The sequence below is a fragment of the Mastigoproctus giganteus genome, chromosome 5, assembly GCF_048544385.1.
Source record: "Mastigoproctus giganteus isolate SK-2022 chromosome 5, ASM4854438v1, whole genome shotgun sequence".
Lineage (NCBI taxonomy): Eukaryota > Metazoa > Arthropoda > Arachnida > Uropygi > Thelyphonidae > Mastigoproctus > Mastigoproctus giganteus.
The window spans coordinates 181,062,816-181,073,567 of NC_143579.1; the positions used below are offsets into that span (position 1 = coordinate 181,062,816).

Consider the following 10,752-nt stretch of genomic DNA (forward strand, 5'->3'; position numbering starts at 1 on the left):
CAGGGCGCCCTTGGAAGCCCTGGCCCCTATCGGTTAATATGCGGGGTGGTGTATTTTAAAGAGGAGATAATCTTTTATTACGACTCTGCATGTTTATTTGTTTGCTTATACATTTTATTTTGTTAATTTAATTTCTTTATTTTTGTAATATACTGTGTACCGTACCTCAGTATTGTTCTCCAACAATACTGTAGTTGTCTATCGTTCAGAAAACAGCTCTCCTCAAAGCATTATGTCCCACAATTCAACTTGACTGCCATGTTTATTCTCAGTGTAATAAGATGATCTAAGAACTGAGAGTTATTTTCTTTACACGTATTTTGGACAGATCTATGTGGTGAGTAATTGAGGGATGACACGCAAAATAGAATAACAAAACATTTAAGAGCTAACTACCAATGAATATACTGTTATACCACAGTATACTATCCCAATATCTCCTCTTCTCGTTGATGTCGACAAAAAGTATCATGCATACTTATTTCGATACCTTCTAAAACGTATTTTATGTTCCTATGGGACGAATGAATCCTCTGTCAAATTTCCTGTTTTTTTTTTTTTTTTGTTTCAGTTCAGTTATGAGTTGTCCACCCACACCGGGTGAAAAATACCTGTGTTAGAATCAGGTCAGTGAATCGAACACAGACCTTTTTCCGAGACTCAGTTAGCGATGTCTCGGAACTGTTGCACACCGAAGACTGCTGTACAAATTGGAGCGGTATGGCATTAAGGGCAAGTTGCTGCAATGGATAAAGGGATGATTGAGTGGGAGACAGCAGAGAGTGGTAATAAATGGACACTGCTCTACGTGGACCAATGTTATTAGTGGAGTTCCCCAAGGTTCGGTGCTGGGCGGGAGAAGGTAGCATTGTATTTATTTTTTTTATTATTTTTTTTTTCCGTCCAGCAAATCGGTCGAAGAATACATGCAATTACAAACACAATACTGTATCTCATAGCATTAATTGGTATGAGATAGATACACCCACCAAACAACGAAATCCATAACTATAATCTTTGTTTAATTGACCCCTATACGAAAGTTTTCTAATTTCTAAAATATTCTCTAGAAATCACAAATATCTTTTGTAATAACAAGCATATTTCCTAGCTCAATTTCACATATTTTGTGCATAAAAAAATGACATTGAAAATGTCTTATTTTTCTGTGGAAGATTTTCACCTGTTTTCTTTTACAAATATATTTATCTAGTTGGGAAGATATTATGTTGTCCGAATGATAAAAATTCAATCTCAAATGGCACAATTTATCGGTTCACGATTTCCTTTTGTATTCGTGCGCTGCGAGACGGATACTGAAATTAATAATGTCAAAATTGTTTTCGTGATGTCTGCATATTGCAAAGGAGCCCGGCTTCTGTATCATAATAGCCAAGGCCACAGAATTCATTCAGCATTGACATGTGCAGAGTCATACTAACTTGTTTTTATTTATTGGAAAACACGTACAGTTTGTTATGTCATGATTGTAATATGATTTTCATAAAGATAGAAAAAATGTTTTCCAGTATGCCAAAAACACTCCAACGTTCAATGCTGGACCCATTGTTGATTTCTATATACAGTACTGTATATATAAATCTCAGAATAGCATACTAACTATGTGGTACAATACTCAGGATAGCGGAAAATGAAGAACACTTGAGGGTAGTTGTGCAGATATGAAGTTCTGTGAGCAATGCAGACAAGCTGCCAGGACAGCTCATGGATTTTGTCAATGCTATATAGGAACTTTGCTAGCTTTGTTAGATAAGGAGGTGATTGTCCCTTTATATAAGACAATGGTTCGGCTTCATCTTGAGTACTGCATATAGGTCTGGAAGCCTCATTTTAGAAGGATGTAGATCTAATGGAACTTGTGCTGTGAAGGGAACGAAAGCATGCTCTTACCAGGAGAGGCTTCAGTTCTGCAAAATGTAACGTCTGGAGAGTAGGCGCCTGCGACATATCTGATTGAGCTGTTTAACGCTTTGAATGGATTGAGCAAGCTCAATGTTGATGGCATTCTTTCTCTTGCTCAGACTACACCTGTGAGGGGGGCATAAATTGAAATCGAAGAAGTATGGTTGCGGTATACACACGCGGAAGTTGGCATTCAGCCAGCAGTTGATTGTGGGAACAAACTTCCATCTGTTGTTGTGGAAGTGGATATCTTGAATAAATTCAGGGAAGAACTAGACGAATTATTGGCGAGGATGTACAGGATTTGGCTGATGCTTTATAAGCTTGCTTTCTTGCATTATATGCTGCTACTTGCTGCTGCTGCTGCTACAACTACAAAAATAATAATAAAGAAAAAAGATACAAGAAACCCGGCGATAACCAAGAAGATATCAGATCACTTGGAGAGCCAGAACACAATGGCCGAACATCAGGGGGATATTCATGTATTATTGTGGCAGACCCCAGGGCTTCCTCTATTAGCCGTTATTGTTTATCTTGTGTTGAAGCTTGCGCCAAAACCGGCCAAACCGGCCCTGAACAGCAGGCCTCTGGAGGACGCAAGTGGCGGAGCAAAGGATGCAAGGAGCAATTAACCACAGATACCCAGTTATAGAGCAAGCTTAAATAAGCGCAGCAACCTGTACACGGCCTGAATCAATTGCCTTGCGGCAGTTGATTCAGGCCGTGTACAAATAAGTCAAATAGTCACGGAGTCAAATAAGCCTGCAATAGGCTTATTTGACTCCGTGCCTCATAGCTGGCTAATATAGGTGCTGAAAACAGTTCTGTTCTCTGATGAGTCCCATTTTTGCCTACAAACAGATTCTAGAGGTTATTTCATCTGGAAACAACGAAGAATGCGGTACCATCCCTCCAAAATTAGAGAAAGGGACATTTACGGTGGGGGGGGGGGTTCTCGTATTGGGCTGAATAATGATCAACGGCCGCACCCCTCCATGTTTTTGATAAGGATACCGTAACTGCGCAGAGGTACCGAGAACAGATTCTCGAACCCTATGTGTGACTTTTTAAGGGTTGGCCCAGATTTTATTTTCATACATGACGACACCACTGCACCTAGAGTTCAAGTGATCTAGGAATACCTTGAAACTGAAGATATCCAACGGCTGCCGTGGCCAGCACGATTACCAGACTCAAATCTGATGTAACATGTGTGGAACACCTTTGGGCGTTGCATTGCACGCCCACAGCCAACTCCTCTGTCACTTGGTGAACTAAGGTCTGTGCTGGGCGAAGACTGGGATTTGCTGCCACAGAATCTTACAGACCTTACACTGAAAAGACAGAATTCATGGATACCTGGTTCCTGGACAATGCGACGCTGTCACTTCTCTCGCTAGTGCACGAACGCACCGCTTGGGAGGTATATAGGTACATTGCATCACTGCATTCACGTAGACGGTAATTCGATGACAGTATGGATAAACGTCGTGAGTTAACCGACTTTGAAAGAGGAATGATGTGGTGCCTGACGCATGGGTCACTCTATCGCGGAGGTGGTACAGAAATTGCACTATACCCTTTCGACAGTATCAAGAGTGTATTGAGAATACTCCATTTCCGGAGTAACATCTCATCGTGGACAGCGCTGTGGGCGGAGAAAGGTGGTGGATGAACTTGGCCGTCGACATCTGTCTCGCATTGTTTCAGCCAACCAAAGAGTGACAGTGGCACAAATCACCGCCGACTTCAACGAGGGAGATGCGAGAAACGTCTTCACCAAGCCCATCAGGCGACCATTAGCTGCAATAGGCTATGGGAGCCGCCGACCCACCAGAGTCCCATTGCTAACACCATGACGACGCAGGAGTCTACGCCCCACTAAGCTATGCCCTCGTCATGTCAACAAGGAACTGTTCAGGCAGGTGGACAGACGGTAAAAGTCTGCAGCGTGTTAAACTGGCATACGTTGGGACCTCTGGTATGTCTAGGCGCACCTCTGAACTGTCCAGGTTATGTGTCCATCCTTGCAGACCATCTGCATCCCTTCATGGTCATCGTGCACCCACAGGGCAATGCAGCGCCAGACCAAGGTATTTTCGTTCCCCGGGCAGAAATAAAGATTTATAACTAAGGATATATATATATTATTTTTTTTTTTTTTTCATTTTTTCCTGATTTGTAAAATTTGGCGCTCCTTAAATAACGTTGCCCCGGCGAAGGGCCCCACCAACCGGTGCCTTAATCTGGTACTGTGGAAATGGATTCTTCCATCAGGACAATGCGCCTCCCCACAGAGCTGTGGTGACTAGAACGTGGTTCGAAGAGCATTCCGTATGTTTTACCACCATGGAATGGTCTCCCCGTTCAACGGATATGAACCCCGTGGAGCATCTTTCGGATGCCATGGAAAGGTCCTTTCGAGCTTTGGATCCTCCACCCAGGAATGCGACAGAATTATGGACAGCGGTACAGCAAGCGTGGATGGAAATACCTGTGGAACGCTTTTGTGAACTAGTGGACTTAAAGGCTCGCTGTGTGACTGCCATTATCCGGGCGAAAGGTGGGCCTACCCGTTATTAAGTAGGTATCCCATGATTTCTGTCCACTCAGTTTATATCGAGAATGTTTCAGCTTAGCTGTTGGAGGGGATCATATGCAGTACTGATGCCATGTGAGCATATTTTCGAGCATCCTGTATCGACTTCTGTAATGTGACCTTTTCTTATGCAACTCCTATAAATGTCCGAAGTTTCTAGCAGTCTCATTTCATCGTTATTCTATGGTACACCTCCATACCAAATTTTGTCCAGCTACATCGCAAGCTGCACGAGTTACACCACGTTTTCTACGTGTTAATTTTGTCGAGCAGTGAGCTTATAACAAAAGAACATATTACAAGTAATATAAGTATTGTATAAGTACTTATATCGTTATAAGTACTGTATATTTAAAAAGTTCTGTTTTGATTGAATGGTGAACTATTTGAGTTTTGTAGTTATTGTGTGTGATGGCACTTGGTAAAAGTCAATTATACCCATTCCTGAAATACCTTTTTCCCCCATGTGAAATTCTTGTTTACAGTTGAGTACTATTCTTCTGGAGTGATCTATTCTGTTGAATACTACCTCACGCATTGCATCTCGTTTATATTTTAGGAAGGTGGCTCGCTTTTTCTTGTAGATGTGGTAGTCAGCCGAGTTATTAATTTTTTTCCATTTCCGGAAGGCGTTTTGTTTTTTGCTGAAAGCTTCTCTGACTTCAGTGTTGAACCATGAATTAGACCTTCCAGAGATTGTTATTTTCTTGGGTGGCAATATTGGCAAGCTCGTTTGCGAGGTTTGATACGGCGACGTCTGGGTTTAAGTACTTAATGGAACATACTACTCGTATTTTGGGCACGAATTCATCATTACCCAGCGCTTCTCCCGCAGCTGAACTAACATCTTATTCCACAGTCTTTTACATCTCAGTATGACCTTAGAACACGACATCAAAAGCTGTGTGTTCTGAGGTCGGACCGAGATGTAGGAGATTGTCAAATAAGAGATCCAACATCTGGTTTCTCCATGTAAGAGGCGCCTCCGTAGCCAGGTGGGAAGGAGCAGCAGTGCGTAGCACACGCTTCTTGATTAGACCGGGGTTCGAGCCCGTCACCACCAAATAGGGAGGATGCGGAAAGGTCATTCAGGGAATGACCACCGCATATCCCGGAGCAATATGGCCTTAGTTCCTAATGCTCCTAAAAACCAAAAACAACAACATATCCATGTAAGAGGTGTGATCTGCTGGACCAATCCAAATGATCCAGTGACTGGCACAAAATTTTCAATGGCCTTCTAATGTCTGGGCAGCATGTTAAAATCGCCCATAATGAAAGTAGGGGTATTGGAGGCAAGGTTGGCTGCAATCCATGCTAGGAGTTCGCTCCTTGAATCTTCGGCGTGGTCAGGGGTAGATACACAAAACAGATTTGGAGTTGTATGGATCTTTTCTGAACATGGCACACCAATTTACTCGCCTGCTGTCTGGTTTGTTTGTAACTTGACGAGAACAGTAAGCCAGCGCCTCCGCCACGTCTGTTATCTCTGGAGTTATGGAGGCTGAGGTATGATATGATATACTATTACATCCAATTATCTCCTGTGTGATAACCAGGTTTTGTTCAGCAGATAAACTGATATTCAGATGGTAACACGATAGTTTAAATGGTGATTTTATTGCTGATGCTGCATACATTTTGGTAAAAGCATTTAAGGGGAATTATTCGGACAGATTAGCAAGATGCAGTCATTGGTTGGTATTCTAGTGTTGCAGTCTATTTCATTTGGTGCGACAAAGATGAGGTTCGTTCTCAGTATGTTTATATTAGTTCTCCTCGTGGCCAGGTGTGTGTGTCCAGGATTTTGGTTTGTCGCGTTTATCACAAGTAATAACGAATGAAGCATAAAAAAAACAAAACCCAAACTATTATATTAGCCACCCGAATATTTAAATTCATATGCCGTGTTGTGTGTCTTATGTCTGTTAACTGCGTGTATTTTATAGTTGATTTGTCTGTTTTGCTGGACGAAAACCCCCAGTTTCTGCGGGGAAAAACCTTGCTATCTACGCCTGACACTGAGACCGACTAACACCGGCCACGGAGTGAAAAAAAGCCCATTAAAGTTCCTCTCGTCATCGAGGGGGTTCTAATCCGGGCCTTTCAACCTGGTGTGGGGAGGAAGGTGACGATACCACTGTGCTACTCGCGCAGACAACGCAGACAACGAAGGAAGCATATGAAGGCTCTGTTTTTCAAATATTTAGATGTTTGCTGTTTGTTGTAGGGTTTTAGGCACATAAGCAACTTAGGCCATATAGCCCATATTGCGCCGTATATACGAGGCTATGTGGCCTCGTATATACGGCGTTTCGCCCCCCCAGACCTTTCCTGCTGATGGTTCAACTTTGAATTTCTTCCGCACAGGCGATGTTATGTGTCTCCATTCCACAGACGCTCTCTTCGTTTCTTGGGTGAAATGGTGCACCCACATTTTATCGCCAATGATGATGCGGTGTATCATCATTGGCGATAACATCAAGTCATGGCCTTCCACAGAACATCGTTGAAGGAAGGCTAGAGAAGACAAAAAACGTTGACCTTTGTGTTCGTCTGTCAGTGAACGAGGAACCCATCGTGCACACAATTTGCGATAGTCAAGATGTTCTCGGACGATGGAATTAACACTGCCTATCGAATTATCAAATTCCTTTGCCTTTTCTGCGACTGTCAGTCTTCGATTATTGCGAATCATTTCATTAACCTGCATTCCGTTGTCTGCAGCGGTCGACGTTGATGGCCTTCTCTTTCAATCAGCATCATTCGCCAATTATGTGTGACCAATTTCAAACTGCTGGCACCACTTCACTATGGCTGGACGCGACATTGCATTTTCCCCATACACCGCCGTTATTTCACGGTGAATCTCGGAACAATTCAAACGTTTCGACCACAAAAATCGTACTGTTCCGCGTACCTCGAACTTGGAGTAACATTCTAGTTGACGTGCCATTATGAATGCTTGCTCCTACACAACTGTTACGCTACGTCAACGAAACTCACCTACCAGGGAACGCACGATATGAACTCCATTCCGCGCAGGCGCCACATTTGTTGCGCAATTATGCCAAGAGATGGCAGCAGGTTTAACTTATTTTTTTGAATGCCCCTCATGTCTTTAAAATTGCATGTATTCTGTGGATGATTTGCTGTTTGCTGGATTATAAACCCGGTTTCCCTGACAAAAAGGCCTATAAAAACTCCTGGCGTCATTGTTTCCACCGGGCGTGGGAAGGACAGTTATTGCATCACGTGTTATCCACGAGGGCCAAAGATTTAGCAGCTGTTAGATCCCTATTTCTTTTTCAAAGAATTTACATAATATTATCACTTGTGGTGGGTGGGCCGAGTTGAAGATCTCGACTTTGTTTCAACGGACGTTGTTGTATATATGGTTATATTTCCAACCACGCTGAGTAAAGCCAATTTTTTCCACCTTGACTTATTCTGTTGCATTCATCATATCTTAGAGGAATATTTTCTATATTCTCTTTTAGCTATTTTACAATTTTAAGCATAAACAAAGAAATCTATTAGGTGTAGACCTTTCTAAAATCGCACCGGTGCAATTTACGCATCCACTTGTGGTGCGATTTTTCCGCAATAAAAATCTAAAGTGCAGCGTTAAAGAACGGAACGCAACAAACACGGAACTCAAGTAATTGTTATTATATGCACTTTTACAGTACATTAGAAAATATACTTATCATTACCGTCTTCGCGGCTAGCACAATGGTATCGTCACCGCGCTCCCCACATCGGGTGGAAAACGCCGGGTCGCATCCCGTCGATGACGCAAGGAACTTTAATGGGCTTTTTTCGCTCGGTGGCTGAGTTAGTCGGTCTCAGGCGTTGATAGCATGGTTTCCCCCGTCAGAAACATCAACAGTTAGCACATATTGTATAAAGTTATTCCAGTTTATTAGTTAGTTTCTCGGCTAGTTAAGTGATGATGCCTTGTTGTTAGTTGGTCCCTCGGCTAGTTCAAAAATGACTGAGTATTTTCTTTAACTGAATTTATAATTCATTTTAAAAATATGCCTACGGCTGTTATTATCTAAATCAATTATTTATCTGTCTGTCTGAATCAATTTTCTAAAAATCTGTAGCTGTTATATAAAATCTATACACTTTTGAATAATAATAATATAATTATTATTTTATTTAATATTTTAATTATAATAAAATCAATATTCTAATTAATTATCAGATTAATTAAAACAACAATAATTTGGTTAGTTGCTTGTTGTAGGGTTTTAGGCACATCAGCAACTTAAGCAATATTGCGCCGTATATAACTCAAGTTGGCTGTATATTGCGTGTGTTCTGTGGTCGAGTTTCTGTTTGCTGGAACGAAATATCCGAGTTTCCGGGAGGACAGTCCCATGTATACTCCAAGCTTCTGCTTTGAAGCTGTGTAATAATGCTTTGTAGCTGCACCCTCAGGCACGTTTGATTGTTGTTTTGTAGCGGTTAACAACAACAACAACAACAACAATAATAATAATGTTACCCTCGCCTGAGACCAAATAACTCAGCCACGTTGTGAAAACGACCACCCATAATTTCCTCCTCATTGACGGGACTCGAACTCAAGTCTTATCCAGACGGTGTGGAGAGGATGATGACTATACAGACTGTGCTACCCCCGAGGAAGCAATAATTAACATAATAAAACTTTAAATAAAATTATTAAACAACTGTTTTATAATTGAGTACCTTTCAATACATTAAAATAATTTTCCTCCTAGTGATATTTATTCAGCCAATGTGAGAATAGAGATGCGGATTACGTGTAATACGTAACAAATACTAAAATAAGTAACAGAAGCTTGTTTTACTGTGGTAAAACAAGCTTCTGCTTAATTAAGTATTTTATTTTACTTTATCAAAAGAATAGAGCGCAGCGTGCAGGGGGTGAAACCCCCTAGTATTTTATTAAATTATTAAATAATACTTTAATAAAAATTATTGAAACAGATGTGCATTTCTGATTATTTGGCCCTAATTTGTGGTTACTATTACTACTCAGTGTGAGAAATTCCCACATTATCGTAAAAGACTAGAACAGGGTTGGCCAAAATGTGTCACGCTCAGCTCCTCTCAGTAGTGAAATAGAACCATTAAATTATACAGTACATACATTATATCACTACCCAACAGAGACGAAACTACAAATTCTGAAATCCCCCCCCAAAAAAAAAGATGATCAGACTAGTCCTCCTGAGCACTTTAGCAACCACGTCGGTCTCTTGAGTCTTCGACTCTCTCGTGGTAGTAGTAGTAGTATGGTAGTTTCGCTACTAATTCAACGTCAATTGGTTTTACACTTTTATCATAAAAGTTCCATACGAAGCTTGGTGGATGAATGCTAAATGCCATGTCGCGTGACAGCCAAGTAGTAACTTTCGGAACTTCCGAAGTCAGCCGGACAGACTTTATGTTTTAAACATTTAACAGGTTTTTTAGGACACTCTTATATATATGGGACGTGGATGCTTTGCACCTAGTATATATCCGTTTACAGGACCCCGACTACTTGAAACAAACTGTCAGCTTAACATAATTGCCTTAACAAGTGGCGCTACAAGCAGTAACGAAACCACACATTCTGGGTCCAATGAATTTCGTAGAAGTCGACAGTTTTCTAGTTTCGTAAGCTTAATTTGTAGTTAGCTCTTTAACAACTATTAAAAAAAATAATAATAATCCCGTAGAGCGCCCAGACTCTTCGGGACTACGGTTGTCGAGAACGTGGCCGTATAGTAGTTTCGCCTCCGTCTGAAATCCATTCATAGGCATGTGTAAGTCCAGTCAAGCTCGTGGTAGCACACCAGTGCTTTGCTTAACGTGCAGTTTTCTTTTGTTTGTTCGCTTTTCTAGGTGAAATATCATAATTGAGCATATTATTAAGTTATAAAACAGATATTGAATGCTGCTAAAAAACAGAGAAAGAGCATATTTGTGATACTCACCGGAAGTGTCACCTTCAAGACGCCTGTTACGAGTTGTGTTTAGAACGCAGTTCTGTCAGTCAGTGCCACACACTGTAAACAATCACGTTTCTAGAAGTGGCGCAATTATATTGGCAGCGTTCACCATCTCATCCGGTTTCCTTCTGGGAAACCAACCGGGAAATACTGATACTAGCGAAGTTCGCTTGAGTAGCAGACGCCTTCGTCTTGGGAATATCTGCTGAATCAGAAACATTGTACAGTTGGTCG

General features: G+C 41.4%; 1 protein-coding gene across 1 annotated transcript in view; it reads right to left on the reverse strand.

Annotated features, from left to right (window-relative positions):
• LOC150085892 (protein unc-13 homolog 4B-like) overlaps positions 1–10,545 on the reverse strand; it is a 145,968-nt gene extending 135,423 nt beyond the window's left edge. Inside the window, exon 1 of the mRNA XM_090374285.1 lies at positions 10,504–10,545. The gene's annotated coding sequence lies outside the window, so the exon portion shown is untranslated. The remainder of the gene's footprint in view (positions 1–10,503) is intronic.
• Between the last annotated feature and the right edge of the window lie 207 nt (positions 10,546–10,752).